Source organism: Saccostrea cucullata, unplaced genomic scaffold, assembly GCF_032062105.1.
Source record: "Saccostrea cucullata isolate Sc308-1 unplaced genomic scaffold, CSIRO_AGI_Scuc_v1 ctg7477, whole genome shotgun sequence".
NCBI classification, from domain to species: domain Eukaryota; kingdom Metazoa; phylum Mollusca; class Bivalvia; order Ostreida; family Ostreidae; genus Saccostrea; species Saccostrea cuccullata.
This window is the reverse complement of record NW_026927847.1, coordinates 22543-31102: the sequence shown is the minus strand read 5'-3', so window position 1 is coordinate 31102 and position 8560 is coordinate 22543. Positions and strand designations below refer to the sequence as shown.

Below are 8560 nucleotides of genomic sequence, written 5' to 3'. Positions count from 1 at the left end.
CAGTATTGGAGTGCATATGTTTTTTAACTTCCATAGAATCATATATGGGATGCCACAGGTCCAATTATATACAACAAGAAGAAAGGACTGACATCACAGTAATGTTTTAAGGCAATACAGCCCTCTTCTTCTATTTTCATTTATTTTAAGTATTAAACTAAAAAAGGAAATGGTTTGAAGCATTAAGCATGTTTTTTTTTTTTTTACCTTTTTACAGCAATATTTTTTATCTATTCATGCAGTGAAGAAAATTTCAAATGTTGAAATATTATAATTATAAATTTCAACATTAAAATAAAAAATAGACGTACTGTGAGTGTGAGCACTGACCTCACTTACTGAGTCTCCGCTCCTCCTGTATGCTTGTAAAAACAGAGTCCTTTCTTCTCTTGCAAACCCAAAATAACCAAAATAAGTGTCAGATCAAAAAGTGAAATAGTAATTGCATTGCACAGTGGCATTTTATAGTAAATTGAAGAAGATGCGGAAAAAGATATGAGCTTCCTTCAATAGCATTGAAAAATGGCTCAGTGTCATCTAAAAATGTGTACAATCAAGAGTACTTTTTACTTTATTCTTTGTAGGTAAGAATCTGTGAAAACTTCGTTAAATTTCATTCGGTACCATAAGAAAAGTTGCGGATGAGAGATTGGTACTCCAAAAGCATAACAGACTTACTTAAGAAGAAACGGACGGTCGTGCTGACAGCTAAACAAAGTGAGGGGTATACTGATAACCAGAGTACAACCCACGAGTTTCTGCCGGAAAACACCGGCCACGGTAAACCCTCAGTCGAGACTTTCGTGTGGATTTTGATAAATGTCGGTGTCTTCAATGCTTCTTTTTCAGCGCTATGCTAGCTAGCACACGGTGCGATACGGAGTGTTCATGGTGGGATACGGTGCTTTTGCTCCATAGAACGCCGTGCTGGTTAATCAAAATATTGTTCTTTAAAAACAAATCCCTTAAAAATATATCATTGAATATGTTAGATTAAAACTCACTAAAATACATGTCGACTCCAGCGCATTACTGAAATTTCGATATTGTCATGCGTGACAAAAAAAAATTACAAACACGCAATTTTACCAGTCAGCAATGGTTAGGTTCATTTCATACTTTATTATCTGAAATTCTTAAAATAAATTCTAAAAGACGCATTTTTATGGGTTTTTAATGAAACGATTAATGTTCGTTTATTTGAATCCTGTAATTGTATTTTTCATTTCACATTTGTGCTTATTTGAAATCAAATACAATTCGATTGTTGTACCATTATAAATATTTTATTGATATGAAATCATTTGAATGTGATAAACCAATCAGAAAAAAAATATTTGGAAATGTCAGCGTTCCAATTAAAATTCTTTATAGGTCTAAGCATACTCATTTACTTAAAAAACAATCACATAAACATGTCGTCTACATTGTGCAGCCTGTACTTTCTTTTTCTTTCTTGATTAATACCAAATAGCAGGTTTCAAATCATTAATTTATTTTCAGACAATATAACCCCAATCCGCACCCCAAGTACCTCAGACCCAGGGGCCCTGAAATTCACAATTTTGGAAGAGGCCCCTTTCAACATCATTGATAGTACGTACTTAGAACATTGGCATAATACCCGGGAGCAAAGAAAAAAGATTTCCAAAGACTTCATGCATTTTCACTATATAATCATTTGAGCCACACGCTAACAATAAAACCCCTAATCCTGGGGCCCTGAAATTCACAAATCTGGAAAAGGTTTCCTCATCATAACTATGTACACAGTTCACTAGTTTAATACCCAGGACAAGGAGAAGATTTTTAAATAATTAATGTATTTGCACTAATTATCATTAGAGTCCCACCCTACATCAAAACCCCTTACTGCTGGGTATAAAATTCACAATTTACATGTACATATATTGAATAAGGCTGCCTCTTACAAATTGTGCATTTTATGACTCTGGGGTCAGGAGTTCTGGTGTTATTGTGGGTTCAAATGATTATATAGTAAAAAAAACATTGATTCCTTAAAAATCTTCTCTGCTCCAGGTTACCCTGGGGGCATATTTGAATAAACGTAAAACTATAATACCTGATGTTGCCTCCATTAGTTTCATGTTCCCACAATGTGGTCTTGAGAGGATTTTAAAAACATGCCACCAAATTTTTACTTTCTTTTCTTTATCTCCCCTTAAAAGATGGCGTTACCATTCACTTGAAAAAACTTGGATTTCCTTTACCCAAGGATACTTTTTCAAGCTTAGTTAAAATTGGCCAAGCGGTTATCAAGTAAAGTCGAAAATGTGAAAGGTTTACAGACAGACGGATGCGGACAAAATGTTTAGGAAAACTCACTTGAGCTATCAGCTCAGGTGAGCTTAAAATAGCAATAACATGATGTTGGTAATTGATTGTCAGGGATAAAAAAATAAAAAAAAATAAAAAAAAATAAATAAAAAACTTTTTTACTCTGGGTTTTACGATGAAATTTATTGAGTAAAAAAACAAAATGCACAATACGTTATAAAATGCTAAATATACAGGTGTATATACTAAAAACAAAGAAAAAATAAGTCATGCAAGATTCGAAATTGAAAGAATTCATAAAGTTGATATGTACAAGAACATTAGATATTGTACTCCAATGTGTGAGTGAGAAAAGAAAACTTGTGTGGTATCTACAAGTAATTCTTCATTCTAAAGTAATAAATCATATTTTTGTGCCCCCCAACTCAGAAAAACCTAGTAATCTTCATTCAAATATAAGGAAATATACAACCTTTGTAATTCAGTTTACGTATTTCAAACTGAGAAGTGTTCTGCAAAGTCCCTAAAATTAAAGCTTGAAACAATTAATCATTACTGTTTTATGCATTACGGATATTCAAATCTGAAATGTGCAGAAAGACAATTTAAGTAATAGAGTAATTGGTTTATTAGCTCTTCCCTCGCTCGCTCTCTCTCTCTCTCTCTCTCTCTCTCTCTCTCTCTCTCTCTCTCTCTCTCTCTCTCTCTTCTTCTGAAAACAACAAATAAGTATTGTACATATGCAATCGAAGATGATACATATGGTGCATACACTTCAGTAGTAATTGTTTTCTAATAAAGGATAAAAAATAATGGATGATTCTTAAATTACAAAGTACTGTCTCCTGCTTTAGTTGTAAGAAGAAGGTATGGTTTCTATACAAATTTGGCCCTGTGATTTTCTAAAAAATGAAACTGGTGTAAAAGTTGAAATTTAATGCAGAAAAATCATACAAGTCATTTTTTCTCACATGTGTTTTTAAATGCTAATTATGACGTCATAAACATAAGCATTTTCCCGTATTTACTTAAAAAGTTAGAAGACACTAATTTTCAATGAAAACTTCTTTCAGATAACATTTTCCACAGGCATCGCCCAAAAGGATCTTGAGATATGTGATTTGTTATTGAATTGTGCACAATGTATCAAAAAATTAACGTGGGCGACGATTGTGAACACTGTTTTCTAAAGGAAAATCGCCCTTGAAATGTGCCTTTTTCTGTTAAAAATAGAGAAATGCTTCACATTAATGACGTCATATTTGCAGAATGTTAAACCTGCATGCCATATTCTTTCCCGATTTATCAGAGTCATTTATTTAACTATAATTTAAGCCAGTTTCAAAATTTTTTGATGTCATTTCATTTTTAATAGGGCGCAATAAAGCTAAAACCATACCTTCTTCTTTAATAAAAGTAGGCTGGAAAGGGAGTTGGTGGAGACTACCAAGCTTTATTAATAGATCCAATTGACTATAAACATTTTTTTTCAAAACTAATAAAAGCAATAGATAGAAAAATCCCACTTATTTCATGGCATATGCTGCAGACATGTGAAATTTTACATTGAATATTTCACATGTATCATTTATATGTAATATACAAGTACAGTCAATAAGATGTCTATGATTTATCAGTCTTCGTAAATAAATAAAACATGTCAAAATAGAAAAAAACAAAAACAAAAACAATGAATTCTTTGGTGTTTTCTTTCAAACTTGAAAATGCAGATGAGGGGGCACGCCATTGCTTCCTCCAGTTGCACCGTTCTTTGTATCGTACGTGTACTCTTCTGGTACAAGTTCCACTCTGCTCTGACTTATTTCCCTTTTCTCTCATTCTTTTCCTGATAATACATTTAATCAAAATACCTTACAGCTTACAGTTCGATAATGAAAGGGACAACAAGCTTCAAGAGGAAAATGCTAGAAGAGTTTGCCACTGTCCCAAGAAGAGGGAAAGCAACTTCCAAATAAGAATAAATCAAAAACTACTTAGAAAAATTACTCTCAGAAAAATAAATAAATTTTACTCACCGATAAAATGTATATGCAATGTAGCTACCGAGACAAATTAGAATAAGGCTGAGAATGACTACTGTAACTACCAGTGCCTTATTTTTTTCTTTAAATCTGCAAAGAAAAAAAACATAAGATGAAAAAGGAGTATTTCTTATCCAAACAGTGAGTACCGTTATTGCATTACATTCGGTTGTTTAATCTATTTATTGCCTATTGCGCAAAGCAATCCCCACTAAATTAAGACAAACAGCACAAAGAGATTCTCCCAATTTGGAGTTGAAACTGAAACCTGGTTCCAATTGAAAACAGTACAGGAATGTGCGCTATACCGCTTGGCCACATGGGTAAGTCTAAATATTTGCTTTCGATGCTGATCGAACCCTCACACATAATATATCGCACATGTTCAACTTAATTTACAGAATGTTTAACTGTGGACAACAGACCGGATGCATTTTGGAGTGTCTTATCTATATCTTCATCTGCATGCAACAAGCAAAGCAGCCAAGTAGTGGGGTGTTTGCTTTGTAATAGGAAGCCGGGTTTGATTCTCGTTCGCAGCGTCAAATTTAAGCCGTAATCAACAATTATAGGTAATGACTGTTCCTTTGTCAAGCACCTGTCATTAGAAGAGAAAGTCAAGAATCTTTCGGATGCGACGTTAAAAACCGAGGTGGGCATTGGCAAGACAAAAGACTTTCATTCCTTAGTGACCCTGATTTCCTAGAATAGGTTAAAAATTTACCCTCTCATTGATACGTGTTGGCGTTTTTGTATGAAGCCATTTAATAATTGTTTGGTTTCCCTCTCCCGACAGACTAGGAAAAAAGGCTAGACTTAAAACTTCTTTATAACTCCAGGAAATAATGTTTTTTTTTTTACAATTTCGATGTTTTCAAAAGCTTATACTTAACCATTTAAACGTCATATTTACTACTCCACAAGTTATAGGTAAGTGTATTTTATAAATGTCCTGCAAATATTCTGTATGCAAGCAAAAAAGAAAGTAGTTTAAGCCCTACCTGCGTAATACACATTGACTCGAATGATATTGTTTTTACTCGTTTGGTGTCAGAAATTAAAAATCATTTACTTTATATTAAGAAACAATGAGAAGAGATAATATAACATTTGTTTTCCAAAATGGTGTCAAAATGCAAACGAGATAGCGCCCTCTGACGGTTACAGTTTCTTTACCAGACTCTCTGCTGGTCGGAGATTTACAGAGACAGCCGAATGTCTAGTTAGAACGAGACTACATATTCACAAATGTTTTTAATAAAATCAAATTCGAACTACTTCCTGTTTTTTTTATCTCCTATTCAACAGGGCAAGCAAACTTTCTTTTTTAAGTTGGCCTGAGCGGAGTCGAGAGTCGTTTCTGACGCAAGTCATTGTGACGCATCCCAAATGATACAATACAAAGTAAAAAAGCCGCATAATAACAAGAAATAAATTGTTTAAATGTAAATATTCATTAAAGTTTGACTTCATAAAATACCTTTATAGTCTTTGCTAAGAGCATTTTCCTCATCTGTGCCTTTATATGTTGTAAGAATTGTTGTTGATGGCAATGCCGTTGTTGTTGATGTTGATGTCGTCGTATCTGTTGTTGTTGATGTTGATGTCGTCGTTTCTGTTGTTGTTGATGTTGTTGTTGAAGTTGTCGTCGGGTATTCACATGTTCCATTCGTTCCTGATAAATAGAATTATGGAATTGAATGCATTGCCTACAGATGGAAGGTAAAACTTTTAAATTATCGAATTAATGAGTGATTGAATTAAAAATGTATTTATTGCCTTATTGTATTAGGTAATATTTCTGAAAATACTATATAAAACAGACATTTTTGAATTAGAGATAAAAAAAAACATATCCCTGCAAACAGAATCTTTCAGGGCAGGCGTCTAGTGCCGGTAGACAGTACACGTGATGGGTGCCGCAGTTCTTTATCTGTACATCGTACTCTTTAACACAGCAATCGGAGAATCCAGTTTTACAGAGTTTCCTGGAAACAACACCATCAGCTACTTGTGGTAAGGTTCCTGAAATTAAAAGTCATTGTATTCTTTGACACGTTCTTGATACTTTAATCTACCTTATCAATTATATGAGACAAAAGCACTGCTATCAAGTACATGCAATTTCATTGACTTTTCTTTTGAAATACATATTTTTGTGTATGTTTCACCTCCTTCTAGACTCCTATTGTGACGCCAACACTTTCCGATGGAGGGCTACAAATTTTAAAACTGTACGAGTGACGTAACATCGTTTTTGAAAGAGGGGGGGGGGGGCAGCCAAAGAGAAAAAAAACGACTTACCTGAAAAAAAATTGAGAAGCGAAGAAAAAAGGAAAATTGTCCAAACTTGGAAATCCTGTTTCATGGGTGAGAGGGGGGGGGGGTGATCAACTAGTATTAGTACCATATTCTATTCATTTAATGCTACATTACCCTTCTTTTACTTTACTGTAACAAAACAGGGGAGCAATTACAAGTTATGTATGATGGGAAAAAAGTGGAGGGGGACAGCTGTCAGGAATCTTTTTATTGTGTCAGCACCTACAGCGTGCGATACAGGAGTTCGGTTTAAACGATATCATCCAAAGGACCCTTCACCAAGTCCCGAAGTGGGAATCAAACCAGCACAGTAAGGATTAACTCCCGACTTCGGAGCAAAATCTCTAACCACTTCACTTAATTGAGATTTTTAGAAGTAACATAAAAAAATAGAAAAACAAAAACAATCAATTCAATAGAAAAAAACGGAAACTATAATCAAATAAAAAAAATTTAAAATGTCCAAAATTTACCATTATACCATACGGGATAAATAGCCCCACAGCTGCTGAGGGCGGGACACTGATCTAGTATAGGTTCGTCTGACCTGTACCATCCCGGGTCTTGTATCGATCACATGGGACATGAGGTTGTGTCCCGTCATATGGGCAGTTCGGGGTTCGTGCATACGGCTCAAAAAGCTCTCCGGCTGCCGTACAGGGATCTATTAACAATAACAAAATATTTACAGGATATTTGTATTTTTAATTTGTCATTATTAGATGTTTTAAAAGAACGTGATTTAAAAAATAAATAATAAGGAGTATATTCAGATATTATATTTCTAAGAATTAGTACAAGTTCCACTCTGCTCTGACTTATTTCCCTTTCTCTCATTCTTTTCCTGATAATACATTTAATCAAAATACCTTACAGCTTACAGTTCGATAATGAAAGGGACAACAAGCTTTAGAGAGGAAAATGCTAGAAGAGTTTGCCACTGTCCCAAGAAGAGGGAAAGCAACTTCCAAATAAGAATAAATCAAAAACTACTTAGAAAAATTACTCTCAGAAAAATAAATAAATTTTACTCACCGATAAAATGTATATGCAATGTAGCTACCGAGACAAATTAGAATAAGGCTGAGAATGACTACTGTAACTACCAGTGCCTTATTTTTTTCTTTAAATCTGCAAAGAAAAAAAACATAAGATGAAAAAGGAGTATTTCTTATCCAAACAGTGAGTACCGTTATTGCATTACATTCGGTTGTAATCTATTTATTGCCTATTGCGCAAAGCAATCCCCACTAAATTAAGACAAACAGCACAAAGAGATTCTCCCAATTTGGAGTTGAAACTGAAACCTGGTTCCAATTGAAAACAGTACAGGAATGTGCGCTATACCGCTTGGCCACATGGGTAAGTCTAAATATTTGCTTTCGATGCTGATCGAACCCTCACACATAATATATCGCACATGTTCAACTTAATTTACAGAATGTTCTAACTGTGGACAACAAGCGGATGCATTTTGGAGTGTCTTATCTATATCTTCATCTGCATGCAACAAGTCAAAGCAGCCAAGTAGTGGGGTGTTTGCTTTGTAATCAGGAGAGCCGGGTTTGATTCTCGTTCGCAGCGTCAAATTTAAGCCGTAATCAACAATTATAGGTAATGACTGTTCCTTTGTCAAGCACCTGTCATTAGAAGAGAAAGTCAAGAATCTTTCGGATGCGACGTTAAAAACCGAGGTGGGCATTGGCAAGACAAAAGACTTTCATTCCTTAGTGACCCTGATTTCCTAGAATAGGTTAAAATTTGTAGCTCTCATTGATACGTGTTGGCGTTTTTGTATGAAGCCACCTTTAATAATTGTTTGGTTTCCCTCTCCCGACAGACTAGGAAAAAAGGCTAGACTTAAAACTTCTTTATAACTCCAGGAAATAATGTTTTTT

The 8560-nt window shown here is 34.4% G+C and overlaps 1 pseudogene; it reads right to left on the bottom strand.

Annotated features, from left to right (window-relative positions):
* Positions 1-5796: 5796 nt before the first annotated feature.
* LOC134275654 (oncoprotein-induced transcript 3 protein-like) lies at positions 5797-7330 on the bottom strand (annotated as a pseudogene).
* Between the last annotated feature and the right edge of the window lie 1230 nt (positions 7331-8560).